This window comes from Oncorhynchus mykiss, unplaced genomic scaffold (assembly GCF_013265735.2).
Source record: "Oncorhynchus mykiss isolate Arlee unplaced genomic scaffold, USDA_OmykA_1.1 un_scaffold_701, whole genome shotgun sequence".
Classification (NCBI taxonomy): domain Eukaryota; kingdom Metazoa; phylum Chordata; class Actinopteri; order Salmoniformes; family Salmonidae; genus Oncorhynchus; species Oncorhynchus mykiss.
The window spans coordinates 30001-45000 of record NW_023494148.1 but is presented as its reverse complement, the minus strand read 5'-3'; positions in this window follow the sequence as shown (position 1 = coordinate 45000).

Here is a 15000-nt window from a genome sequence, read left to right as displayed (position 1 = left end):
GGTGACCAGGTGCACACGGTTCTTTTGGGTGACCAGGTGCACATGGTCCTTTGGGTGACCAGGTGCACGCCGGCCTTTGGGTGACCAGGTGCACACGGTTCTTTTGGGTGACCAGGTGCACATGGTCCTTTGGGTGACCAGGTGCACGCCGGCCTTTGGGTGACCAGGTGCACATGGTCCTTTTGGGTGACCAGGTGCACATGGTCCTTTGGGTGACCAGGTGCACGCCGGCCTTTGGGTGACCAGGTGCACACGGTTCTTTTGGGTGACCAGGTGCACATGGTCCTTTGGGTGACCAGGTGCACGCCGGCCTTTGGGTGACCAGGTGCACATGGTCCTTTTGGGTGACCAGGTGCACATGGTCCTTTGGGTGACCAGGTGCACGCCGGCCTTTGGGTGACCAGGTGCACACGGTTCTTTTGGGTGACCAGGTGCACATGGTCCTTTGGGTGACCAGGTGCACGCCGGCCTTTGGGTGACCAGGTGCACATGGTCCTTTTGGGTGACCAGGTGCACATGGTCCTTTGGGTGACCAGGTGCACGCCGGCCTTTGGGTGACCAGGTGCACATGGTCCTTTGGGTGACCAGGTGCACGCCGGCCTTTGGGTGACCAGGTGCACATGGTCCTTTGGGTGACCAGGTGCACGCCGGCCTTTGGGTGACCAGGTGCACATGGTCCTTTTGGGTGACCAGGTGCACATGGTCCTTTGGGTGACCAGGTGCACGCCGGCCTTTGGGTGACCAGGTGCACATGGTCCTTTGGGTGACCAGGTGCACGCCGGCCTTTGGGTGACCAGGTGCACATGGTCCTTTGGGTGACCAGGTGCACGCCGGCCTTTGGGTGACCAGGTGCACATGGTCCTTTTGGGTGACCAGGTGCACATGGTCCTTTGGGTGACCAGGTGCACGCCGGCCTTTGGTGACCAGGTGCACATGGTCCTTTTGGGTGACCAGGTGCACGCCGGCCTTTGGGTGACCAGGTGCACATGGTCCTTTTGGGTGACCAGGTGCACATGGTCCTTTGGGTGACCAGGTGCACGCCGGCCTTTGGGTGACCAGGTGCACACGGTCCTTTTGGGTGACCAGGTGCACGCCGGCCTTTGGGTGACCAGGTGCACATGGTCCTTTTGGGTGACCAGGTGCACGCCGGCCTTTGGGTGACCAGGTGCACGCCGGTCCTTTTGGGTGACCAGGTGCACAAGTTCCATTTGGGTGACCAGGTGCACGCGGTTCATAACAGCGCGGTTATCTGCTTTAATGTCCGAGGAGGGGTGCTTAAGTGTGGGTGCCCTGGTTCACCTGGTATGCGAGGTTGTGGAGGTGGGGGGGGTCCCCTGCTGGTATCATCCCCGAAATAGAGGGGTGATACCCGGGTGGTGAGTAAGGGCCTACAAGCCTGGAGGTCAATAGCTCCAGGGGGTAAGCTCTACTGTCATGTCCGTAAATAGAGTGGTGTTACCCGGGTTTTGAACCATATTTTAATTTTTGGGTTACCAGATGCACACGGGTCTTTTGGAAAACAATCACAATCTGCATCCATCGTAATATCTTAAACTGTATATAAAGCACCTAAGGACGGGCCTGACCGAGAGAGGGCCGTAGTAGGGTACTCCCCTAGCGGGCTATATCAATAGAATGACCGGTAAAATGATTTAAAACAGTTTTATAATTTTTGGGTTACCAGATGCACACGGGTCTTTTGGAAAACAATCACAATCTGCATCCATCGTAATATATGAAACTGTATATAAAGCACTGAAGGACGGCCCCGACCGAGACAGGGCCTTAGTGGGGTGCTCCCATAGCGGGCTATATCAATAGAATGACCGGTAAAAGTATTTAAAACCGTTTTATAATTTTTGGGTTACCAGATGCACGTTTTCAATCACCAGTTGCACGGAGGATTAATAGCAATCTGCATCCATCGTGATTTCTTAAAGTGTGTAAAAAGCACCCAAGGACGGCCCTGACAGAGAGAGGGCCGTAGTGGGGCACTCCCCTAGCGGGCTATATCAATAGAATGACGGGTAAAAGTATTTAAAACCCTTTTATAATTTTTGGGTTACCAGATGCACGTTTTCAATCACCAGGTGCACGGAGGAAAATGAGCATTTGCATCCATAGTCATGTTTTAAACCGTCCATAAAGCACTCTTGGCCGGCCCCGGCAGAGAGAGAAAGAGATGGTGAAAAAAAAAAAAATCATCATCAGACCTTCCATAAATAATTCGGGCCGGCCCCCATTGCTAAAGGTCCGTAGTAGGGTGCGCCATAAGCGGACATGAATAGATGGAACACCGCTAACCGCATAGAGAACCGTGTTTTGGGTGACCAGGTGCACGTTTTCAATCACCAGTTGCACATTTTCAATCACCAGTTGCACGGAGGATTAATAGCAATCTGCATCCATCGCGATTTCTTAAAGTGTCTATAAAGCACTCAGGACGGGCCCGACCGAGACAGGGCCTTAGTGGGGTGCTCCCATAGCGGGCAACAATGAGAGGGGTGCCTTTAAATTCATTTTGAACCATATTTGAAATTTTGGGTTACAGATGCACGTTTTCAATCACCAGTTGCACGGAGGATTAATAGCAATCTTGCATCCATCGTGATTTCTTAAGTGTGTAAAAAGCACCCAAGGACGGCCCTGACAGAGAGAGGGCCGTAGTGGGGCACTCCCCTAGCGGGCTATATCAATAGAATGACGGGTAAAAGTATTTAAAACCCTTTTATAATTTTTGGGTTACCAGATGCACGTTTTCAATCACCAGGTGCACGGAGGAAAATGAGCATTTGCATCCATAGTCATGTTTTAAACCGTCCATAAAGCACTCTTGGCCGGCCCCGGCAGAGAGAGAAAGAGATGGTGAAAAAAAAAAAAAATCATCATCAGACCTTCCATAAATAATTCGGGCCGGCCCCATTGCTAAAGGTCCGTAGTAGGGTGCGCCATAAGCGGACATGAATAGATGGAACACCGCTAACCGCATAGAGAACCGTGTTTTGGGTGACCAGGTGCACGTTTCAATCACCAGTTGCACATTTTCAATCACCAGTTGCACGGAGGATTAATAGCAATCTGCATCCATCGCGATTTCTTAAAGTGTCTATAAAGCACTCAGGACGGGCCCGACCGAGACAGGGCCTTAGTGGGGTGCTCCCATAGCGGGCAAACAATGAGAGGGGGCCTTTAAATTCATTTTGAACCATATTTGAAATTTTGGGTTACCAGATGCACGTTTTCAATCACCAGTTGCACGAGAGGATTAATAGCAATCTGCATCCATCGATGATTCTTAAAGTGTGTAAAAAGCACCCAAGGACGGCCCTGACAGAGAGAGGGCCGTAGTGGGGCACTCCCCTAGCGGGCTATATCAATAGAATGACGGGTAAAAGTATTTAAAACCCTTTTATAATTTTTGGGTTACCAGATGCACGTTTTCAATCACCAGGTGCACGGAGGAAAATGAGCATTTGCATCCATAGTCATGTTTTAAACCGTCCATAAAGCACTCTTGGCCGGCCCCGGCAGAGAGAGAAAGAGATGGTGAAAAAAAAAAAAAAATCATCATCAGACCTTCCATAAATAATTCGGGCCGGCCCCCATTGCTAAAGGTCCGTAGTAGGGTGCGCCATAAGCGGACATGAATAGATGGAACACCGCTAACCGCATAGAGAACCGTGTTTTGGGTGACCAGGTGCACGTTTTCAATCACCAGTTGCACATTTTCAATCACCAGTTGCACGGAGGATTAATAGCAATCTGCATCCATCGCGATTTCTTAAAGTGTCTATAAAGCACTCAGGACGGGCCCGACCGAGACAGGGCCTTAGTGGGGTGCTCCCATAGCGGGCAACAATGAGAGGGGTGCCTTTAAATTCATTTTGAACCATATTTGAAATTTTGGGTTACCAGATGCACGTTTTCAATCACCAGTTGCACGGAGGATTAATAGCAATCTGCATCCATCGTGATTTCTTAAAGTGTGTAAAAAGCACCCAAGGACGGCCCTGACAGAGAGAGGGCCGTAGTGGGGCACTCCCCTAGCGGGCTATATCAATAGAATGACGGGTAAAAGTATTTAAAACCCTTTTATAATTTTTGGGTTACCAGATGCACGTTTTCAATCACCAGGTGCACGGAGGAAAATGAGCATTTGCATCCATAGTCATGTTTTAAACCGTCCATAAAGCACTCTTGGCCGGCCCCGGCAGAGAGAGAAAGAGATGGTGAAAAAAAAAAAAAAAATCATCATCAGACCTTCCATAAATAATTCGGGCCGGCCCCCATTGCTAAAGGTCCGTAGTAGGGTGCGCCATAAGCGGACATGAATAGATGGAACACCGCTAACCGCATAGAGAACCGTGTTTTGGGTGACCAGGTGCACGTTTTCAATCACCAGTTGCACATTTTCAATCACCAGTTGCACGGAGGATTAATAGCAATCTGCATCCATCGCGATTTCTTAAAGTGTCTATAAAGCACTCAGGACGGGCCCGACCGAGACAGGGCCTTAGTGGGGTGCTCCCATAGCGGGCAACAATGAGAGGGGTGCCTTTAAATTCATTTTGAACCATATTTGAAATTTTGGGTTACCAGATGCACGTTTTCAATCACCAGTTGCACGGAGGATTAATAGCAATCTGCATCCATCGTGATTTCTTAAAGTGTGTAAAAAGCACCCAAGGACGGCCCTGACAGAGAGAGGGCCGTAGTGGGGCACTCCCCTAGCGGGCTATATCAATAGAATGACGGGTAAAAGTATTTAAAACCCTTTTATAATTTTTGGGTTACCAGATGCACGTTTTCAATCACCAGGTGCACGGAGGAAAATGAGCATTTGCATCCATAGTCATGTTTTAAACCGTCCATAAAGCACTCTTGGCCGGCCCCGGCAGAGAGAGAAAGAGATGGTGAAAAAAAAAAAAAAATCATCATCAGACCTTCCATAAATAATTCGGGCCGGCCCCCATTGCTAAAGGTCCGTAGTAGGGTGCGCCATAAGCGGACATGAATAGATGGAACACCGCTAACCGCATAGAGAACCGTGTTTTGGGTGACCAGGTGCACGTTTTCAATCACCAGTTGCACATTTTCAATCACCAGTTGCACGGAGGATTAATAGCAATCTGCATCCATCGCGATTTCTTAAAGTGTCTATAAAGCACTCAGGACGGGCCCGACCGAGACAGGGCCTTAGTGGGGTGCTCCCATAGCGGGCAACAATGAGAGGGGTGCCTTTAAATTCATTTTGAACCATATTTGAAATTTTGGGTTACCAGATGCACGTTTTCAATCACCAGTTGCACGGAGGATTAATAGCAATCTGCATCCATCGTGATTTCTTAAAGTGTGTAAAAAGCACCCAAGGACGGCCCTGACAGAGAGAGGGCCGTAGTGGGGCACTCCCCTAGCGGGCTATATCAATAGAATGACGGGTAAAAGTATTTAAAACCCTTTTATAATTTTTGGGTTACCAGATGCACGTTTTCAATCACCAGGTGCACGGAGGAAAATGAGCATTTGCATCCATAGTCATGTTTTAAACCGTCCATAAAGCACTCTTGGCCGGCCCCGGCAGAGAGAGAAAGAGATGGTGAAAAAAAAAAAAAAATCATCATCAGACCTTCCATAAATAATTCGGGCCGGCCCCCATTGCTAAAGGTCCGTAGTAGGGTGCGCCATAAGCGGACATGAATAGATGGAACACCGCTAACCGCATAGAGAACCGTGTTTTGGGTGACCAGGTGCACGTTTTCAATCACCAGTTGCACATTTTCAATCACCAGTTGCACGGAGGATTAATAGCAATCTGCATCCATCGCGATTTCTTAAAGTGTCTATAAAGCACTCAGGACGGGCCCGACCGAGACAGGGCCTTAGTGGGGTGCTCCCATAGCGGGCAACAATGAGAGGGGTGCCTTTAAATTCATTTTGAACCATATTTGAAATTTTGGGTTACCAGATGCACGTTTTCAATCACCAGTTGCACGGAGGATTAATAGCAATCTGCATCCATCGTGATTTCTTAAAGTGTGTAAAAAGCACCCAAGGACGGCCCTGACAGAGAGAGGGCCGTAGTGGGGCACTCCCCTAGCGGGCTATATCAATAGAATGACGGGTAAAAGTATTTAAAACCCTTTTATAATTTTTGGGTTACCAGATGCACGTTTTCAATCACCAGGTGCACGGAGGAAAATGAGCATTTGCATCCATAGTCATGTTTTAAACCGTCCATAAAGCACTCTTGGCCGGCCCCGGCAGAGAGAGAAAGAGATGGTGAAAAAAAAAAAAAAAATCATCATCAGACCTTCCATAAATAATTCGGGCCGGCCCCCATTGCTAAAGGTCCGTAGTAGGGTGCGCCATAAGCGGACATGAATAGATGGAACACCGCTAACCGCATAGAGAACCGTGTTTTGGGTGACCAGGTGCACGTTTTCAATCACCAGTTGCACATTTTCAATCACCAGTTGCACGGAGGATTAATAGCAATCTGCATCCATCGCGATTTCTTAAAGTGTCTATAAAGCACTCAGGACGGGCCCGACCGAGACAGGGCCTTAGTGGGGTGCTCCCATAGCGGGCAACAATGAGAGGGGTGCCTTTAAATTCATTTTGAACCATATTTGAAATTTTGGGTTACCAGATGCACGTTTTCAATCACCAGTTGCACGGAGGATTAATAGCAATCTGCATCCATCGTGATTTCTTAAAGTGTGTAAAAAGCACCCAAGGACGGCCCTGACAGAGAGAGGGCCGTAGTGGGGCACTCCCCTAGCGGGCTATATCAATAGAATGACGGGTAAAAGTATTTAAAACCCTTTTATAATTTTTGGGTTACCAGATGCACGTTTTCAATCACCAGGTGCACGGAGGAAAATGAGCATTTGCATCCATAGTCATGTTTTAAACCGTCCATAAAGCACTCTTGGCCGGCCCCGGCAGAGAGAGAAAGAGATGGTGAAAAAAAAAAAAAAATCATCATCAGACCTTCCATAAATAATTCGGGCCGGCCCCCATTGCTAAAGGTCCGTAGTAGGGTGCGCCATAAGCGGACATGAATAGATGGAACACCGCTAACCGCATAGAGAACCGTGTTTTGGGTGACCAGGTGCACGTTTTCAATCACCAGTTGCACATTTTCAATCACCAGTTGCACGGAGGATTAATAGCAATCTGCATCCATCGCGATTTCTTAAAGTGTCTATAAAGCACTCAGGACGGGCCCGACCGAGACAGGGCCTTAGTGGGGTGCTCCCATAGCGGGCAACAATGAGAGGGGTGCCTTTAAATTCATTTTGAACCATATTTGAAATTTTGGGTTACCAGATGCACGTTTTCAATCACCAGTTGCACGGAGGATTAATAGCAATCTGCATCCATCGTGATTTCTTAAAGTGTGTAAAAAGCACCCAAGGACGGCCCTGACAGAGAGAGGGCCGTAGTGGGGCACTCCCCTAGCGGGCTATATCAATAGAATGACGGGTAAAAGTATTTAAAACCCTTTTATAATTTTTGGGTTACCAGATGCACGTTTTCAATCACCAGGTGCACGGAGGAAAATGAGCATTTGCATCCATAGTCATGTTTTAAACCGTCCATAAAGCACTCTTGGCCGGCCCCGGCAGAGAGAGAAAGAGATGGTGAAAAAAAAAAAAAAATCATCATCAGACCTTCCATAAATAATTCGGGCCGGCCCCCATTGCTAAAGGTCCGTAGTAGGGTGCGCCATAAGCGGACATGAATAGATGGAACACCGCTAACCGCATAGAGAACCGTGTTTTGGGTGACCAGGTGCACGTTTTCAATCACCAGTTGCACATTTTCAATCACCAGTTGCACGGAGGATTAATAGCAATCTGCATCCATCGCGATTTCTTAAAGTGTCTATAAAGCACTCAGGACGGGCCCGACCGAGACAGGGCCTTAGTGGGGTGCTCCCATAGCGGGCAACAATGAGAGGGGTGCCTTTAAATTCATTTTGAACCATATTTGAAATTTTGGGTTACCAGATGCACGTTTTCAATCACCAGTTGCACGGAGGATTAATAGCAATCTGCATCCATCGTGATTTCTTAAAGTGTGTAAAAAGCACCCAAGGACGGCCCTGACAGAGAGAGGGCCGTAGTGGGGCACTCCCCTAGCGGGCTATATCAATAGAATGACGGGTAAAAGTATTTAAAACCCTTTTATAATTTTTGGGTTACCAGATGCACGTTTTCAATCACCAGGTGCACGGAGGAAAATGAGCATTTGCATCCATAGTCATGTTTTAAACCGTCCATAAAGCACTCTTGGCCGGCCCCGGCAGAGAGAGAAAGAGATGGTGAAAAAAAAAAAAAAATCATCATCAGACCTTCCATAAATAATTCGGGCCGGCCCCCATTGCTAAAGGTCCGTAGTAGGGTGCGCCATAAGCGGACATGAATAGATGGAACACCGCTAACCGCATAGAGAACCGTGTTTTGGGTGACCAGGTGCACGTTTTCAATCACCAGTTGCACATTTTCAATCACCAGTTGCACGGAGGATTAATAGCAATCTGCATCCATCGCGATTTCTTAAAGTGTCTATAAAGCACTCAGGACGGGCCCGACCGAGACAGGGCCTTAGTGGGGTGCTCCCATAGCGGGCAACAATGAGAGGGGTGCCTTTAAATTCATTTTGAACCATATTTGAAATTTTGGGTTACCAGATGCACGTTTTCAATCACCAGTTGCACGGAGGATTAATAGCAATCTGCATCCATCGTGATTTCTTAAAGTGTGTAAAAAGCACCCAAGGACGGCCCTGACAGAGAGAGGGCCGTAGTGGGGCACTCCCCTAGCGGGCTATATCAATAGAATGACGGGTAAAAGTATTTAAAACCCTTTTATAATTTTTGGGTTACCAGATGCACGTTTTCAATCACCAGGTGCACGGAGGAAAATGAGCATTTGCATCCATAGTCATGTTTTAAACCGTCCATAAAGCACTCTTGGCCGGCCCCGGCAGAGAGAGAAAGAGATGGTGAAAAAAAAAAAAAAAATCATCATCAGACCTTCCATAAATAATTCGGGCCGGCCCCCATTGCTAAAGGTCCGTAGTAGGGTGCGCCATAAGCGGACATGAATAGATGGAACACCGCTAACCGCATAGAGAACCGTGTTTTGGGTGACCAGGTGCACGTTTTCAATCACCAGTTGCACATTTTCAATCACCAGTTGCACGGAGGATTAATAGCAATCTGCATCCATCGCGATTTCTTAAAGTGTCTATAAAGCACTCAGGACGGGCCCGACCGAGACAGGGCCTTAGTGGGGTGCTCCCATAGCGGGCAACAATGAGAGGGGTGCCTTTAAATTCATTTTGAACCATATTTGAAATTTTGGGTTACCAGATGCACGTTTTCAATCACCAGTTGCACGGAGGATTAATAGCAATCTGCATCCATCGTGATTTCTTAAAGTGTGTAAAAAGCACCCAAGGACGGCCCTGACAGAGAGAGGGCCGTAGTGGGGCACTCCCCTAGCGGGCTATATCAATAGAATGACGGGTAAAAGTATTTAAAACCCTTTTATAATTTTTGGGTTACCAGATGCACGTTTTCAATCACCAGGTGCACGGAGGAAAATGAGCATTTGCATCCATAGTCATGTTTTAAACCGTCCATAAAGCACTCTTGGCCGGCCCCGGCAGAGAGAGAAAGAGATGGTGAAAAAAAAAAAAAAATCATCATCAGACCTTCCATAAATAATTCGGGCCGGCCCCCATTGCTAAAGGTCCGTAGTAGGGTGCGCCATAAGCGGACATGAATAGATGGAACACCGCTAACCGCATAGAGAACCGTGTTTTGGGTGACCAGGTGCACGTTTTCAATCACCAGTTGCACATTTTCAATCACCAGTTGCACGGAGGATTAATAGCAATCTGCATCCATCGCGATTTCTTAAAGTGTCTATAAAGCACTCAGGACGGGCCCGACCGAGACAGGGCCTTAGTGGGGTGCTCCCATAGCGGGCAACAATGAGAGGGGTGCCTTTAAATTCATTTTGAACCATATTTGAAATTTTGGGTTACCAGATGCACGTTTTCAATCACCAGTTGCACGGAGGATTAATAGCAATCTGCATCCATCGTGATTTCTTAAAGTGTGTAAAAAGCACCCAAGGACGGCCCTGACAGAGAGAGGGCCGTAGTGGGGCACTCCCCTAGCGGGCTATATCAATAGAATGACGGGTAAAAGTATTTAAAACCCTTTTATAATTTTTGGGTTACCAGATGCACGTTTTCAATCACCAGGTGCACGGAGGAAAATGAGCATTTGCATCCATAGTCATGTTTTAAACCGTCCATAAAGCACTCTTGGCCGGCCCCGGCAGAGAGAGAAAGAGATGGTGAAAAAAAAAAAAAAAATCATCATCAGACCTTCCATAAATAATTCGGGCCGGCCCCCATTGCTAAAGGTCCGTAGTAGGGTGCGCCATAAGCGGACATGAATAGATGGAACACCGCTAACCGCATAGAGAACCGTGTTTTGGGTGACCAGGTGCACGTTTTCAATCACCAGTTGCACATTTTCAATCACCAGTTGCACGGAGGATTAATAGCAATCTGCATCCATCGCGATTTCTTAAAGTGTCTATAAAGCACTCAGGACGGGCCCGACCGAGACAGGGCCTTAGTGGGGTGCTCCCATAGCGGGCAACAATGAGAGGGGTGCCTTTAAATTCATTTTGAACCATATTTGAAATTTTGGGTTACCAGATGCACGTTTTCAATCACCAGTTGCACGGAGGATTAATAGCAATCTGCATCCATCGTGATTTCTTAAAGTGTGTAAAAAGCACCCAAGGACGGCCCTGACAGAGAGAGGGCCGTAGTGGGGCACTCCCCTAGCGGGCTATATCAATAGAATGACGGGTAAAAGTATTTAAAACCCTTTTATAATTTTTGGGTTACCAGATGCACGTTTTCAATCACCAGGTGCACGGAGGAAAATGAGCATTTGCATCCATAGTCATGTTTTAAACCGTCCATAAAGCACTCTTGGCCGGCCCCGGCAGAGAGAGAAAGAGATGGTGAAAAAAAAAAAAAAATCATCATCAGACCTTCCATAAATAATTCGGGCCGGCCCCCATTGCTAAAGGTCCGTAGTAGGGTGCGCCATAAGCGGACATGAATAGATGGAACACCGCTAACCGCATAGAGAACCGTGTTTTGGGTGACCAGGTGCACGTTTTCAATCACCAGTTGCACATTTTCAATCACCAGTTGCACGGAGGATTAATAGCAATCTGCATCCATCGCGATTTCTTAAAGTGTCTATAAAGCACTCAGGACGGGCCCGACCGAGACAGGGCCTTAGTGGGGTGCTCCCATAGCGGGCAACAATGAGAGGGGTGCCTTTAAATTCATTTTGAACCATATTTGAAATTTTGGGTTACCAGATGCACGTTTTCAATCACCAGTTGCACGGAGGATTAATAGCAATCTGCATCCATCGTGATTTCTTAAAGTGTGTAAAAAGCACCCAAGGACGGCCCTGACAGAGAGAGGGCCGTAGTGGGGCACTCCCCTAGCGGGCTATATCAATAGAATGACGGGTAAAAGTATTTAAAACCCTTTTATAATTTTTGGGTTACCAGATGCACGTTTTCAATCACCAGGTGCACGGAGGAAAATGAGCATTTGCATCCATAGTCATGTTTTAAACCGTCCATAAAGCACTCTTGGCCGGCCCCGGCAGAGAGAGAAAGAGATGGTGAAAAAAAAAAAAAATCATCATCAGACCTTCCATAAATAATTCGGGCCGGCCCCCATTGCTAAAGGTCCGTAGTAGGGTGCGCCATAAGCGGACATGAATAGATGGAACACCGCTAACCGCATAGAGAACCGTGTTTTGGGTGACCAGGTGCACGTTTTCAATCACCAGTTGCACATTTTCAATCACCAGTTGCACGGAGGATTAATAGCAATCTGCATCCATCGCGATTTCTTAAAGTGTCTATAAAGCACTCAGGACGGGCCCGACCGAGACAGGGCCTTAGTGGGGTGCTCCCATAGCGGGCAACAATGAGAGGGGTGCCTTTAAATTCATTTTGAACCATATTTGAAATTTTGGGTTACCAGATGCACGTTTTCAATCACCAGTTGCACGGAGGATTAATAGCAATCTGCATCCATCGTGATTTCTTAAAGTGTGTAAAAAGCACCCAAGGACGGCCCTGACAGAGAGAGGGCCGTAGTGGGGCACTCCCCTAGCGGGCTATATCAATAGAATGACGGGTAAAAGTATTTAAAACCCTTTTATAATTTTTGGGTTACCAGATGCACGTTTTCAATCACCAGGTGCACGGAGGAAAATGAGCATTTGCATCCATAGTCATGTTTTAAACCGTCCATAAAGCACTCTTGGCCGGCCCCGGCAGAGAGAGAAAGAGATGGTGAAAAAAAAAAAAAAATCATCATCAGACCTTCCATAAATAATTCGGGCCGGCCCCCATTGCTAAAGGTCCGTAGTAGGGTGCGCCATAAGCGGACATGAATAGATGGAACACCGCTAACCGCATAGAGAACCGTGTTTTGGGTGACCAGGTGCACGTTTTCAATCACCAGTTGCACATTTTCAATCACCAGTTGCACGGAGGATTAATAGCAATCTGCATCCATCGCGATTTCTTAAAGTGTCTATAAAGCACTCAGGACGGGCCCGACCGAGACAGGGCCTTAGTGGGGTGCTCCCATAGCGGGCAACAATGAGAGGGGTGCCTTTAAATTCATTTTGAACCATATTTGAAATTTTGGGTTACCAGATGCACGTTTTCAATCACCAGTTGCACGGAGGATTAATAGCAATCTGCATCCATCGTGATTTCTTAAAGTGTGTAAAAAGCACCCAAGGACGGCCCTGACAGAGAGAGGGCCGTAGTGGGGCACTCCCCTAGCGGGCTATATCAATAGAATGACGGGTAAAAGTATTTAAAACCCTTTTATAATTTTTGGGTTACCAGATGCACGTTTTCAATCACCAGGTGCACGGAGGAAAATGAGCATTTGCATCCATAGTCATGTTTTAAACCGTCCATAAAGCACTCTTGGCCGGCCCCGGCAGAGAGAGAAAGAGATGGTGAAAAAAAAAAAAAATCATCATCAGACCTTCCATAAATAATTCGGGCCGGCCCCCATTGCTAAAGGTCCGTAGTAGGGTGCGCCATAAGCGGACATGAATAGATGGAACACCGCTAACCGCATAGAGAACCGTGTTTTGGGTGACCAGGTGCACGTTTTCAATCACCAGTTGCACATTTTCAATCACCAGTTGCACGGAGGATTAATAGCAATCTGCATCCATCGCGATTTCTTAAAGTGTCTATAAAGCACTCAGGACGGGCCCGACCGAGACAGGGCCTTAGTGGGGTGCTCCCATAGCGGGCAACAATGAGAGGGGTGCCTTTAAATTCATTTTGAACCATATTTGAAATTTTGGGTTACCAGATGCACGTTTTCAATCACCAGTTGCACGGAGGATTAATAGCAATCTGCATCCATCGTGATTTCTTAAAGTGTGTAAAAAGCACCCAAGGACGGCCCTGACAGAGAGAGGGCCGTAGTGGGGCACTCCCCTAGCGGGCTATATCAATAGAATGACGGGTAAAAGTATTTAAAACCCTTTTATAATTTTTGGGTTACCAGATGCACGTTTTCAATCACCAGGTGCACGGAGGAAAATGAGCATTTGCATCCATAGTCATGTTTTAAACCGTCCATAAAGCACTCTTGGCCGGCCCCGGCAGAGAGAGAAAGAGATGGTGAAAAAAAAAAAAAAATCATCATCAGACCTTCCATAAATAATTCGGGCCGGCCCCCATTGCTAAAGGTCCGTAGTAGGGTGCGCCATAAGCGGACATGAATAGATGGAACACCGCTAACCGCATAGAGAACCGTGTTTTGGGTGACCAGGTGCACGTTTTCAATCACCAGTTGCACATTTTCAATCACCAGTTGCACGGAGGATTAATAGCAATCTGCATCCATCGCGATTTCTTAAAGTGTCTATAAAGCACTCAGGACGGGCCCGACCGAGACAGGGCCTTAGTGGGGTGCTCCCATAGCGGGCAACAATGAGAGGGGTGCCTTTAAATTCATTTTGAACCATATTTGAAATTTTGGGTTACCAGATGCACGTTTTCAATCACCAGTTGCACGGAGGATTAATAGCAATCTGCATCCATCGTGATTTCTTAAAGTGTGTAAAAAGCACCCAAGGACGGCCCTGACAGAGAGAGGGCCGTAGTGGGGCACTCCCCTAGCGGGCTATATCAATAGAATGACGGGTAAAAGTATTTAAAACCCTTTTATAATTTTTGGGTTACCAGATGCACGTTTTCAATCACCAGGTGCACGGAGGAAAATGAGCATTTGCATCCATAGTCATGTTTTAAACCGTCCATAAAGCACTCTTGGCCGGCCCCGGCAGAGAGAGAAAGAGATGGTGAAAAAAAAAAAAAATCATCATCAGACCTTCCATAAATAATTCGGGCCGGCCCCCATTGCTAAAGGTCCGTAGTAGGGTGCGCCATAAGCGGACATGAATAGATGGAACACCGCTAACCGCATAGAGAACCGTGTTTTGGGTGACCAGGTGCACGTTTTCAATCACCAGTTGCACATTTTCAATCACCAGTTGCACGGAGGATTAATAGCAATCTGCATCCATCGCGATTTCTTAAAGTGTCTATAAAGCACTCAGGACGGGCCCGACCGAGACAGGGCCTTAGTGGGGTGCTCCCATAGCGGGCAACAATGAGAGGGGTGCCTTTAAATTCATTTTGAACCATATTTGAAATTTTGGGTTACCAGATGCACGTTTTCAATCACCAGTTGCACGGAGGATTAATAGCAATCTGCATCCATCGTGATTTCTTAAAGTGTGTAAAAAGCACCCAAGGACGGCCCTGACAGAGAGAGGGCCGTAGTGGGGCACTCCCCTAGCGGGCTATATCAATAGAATGACGG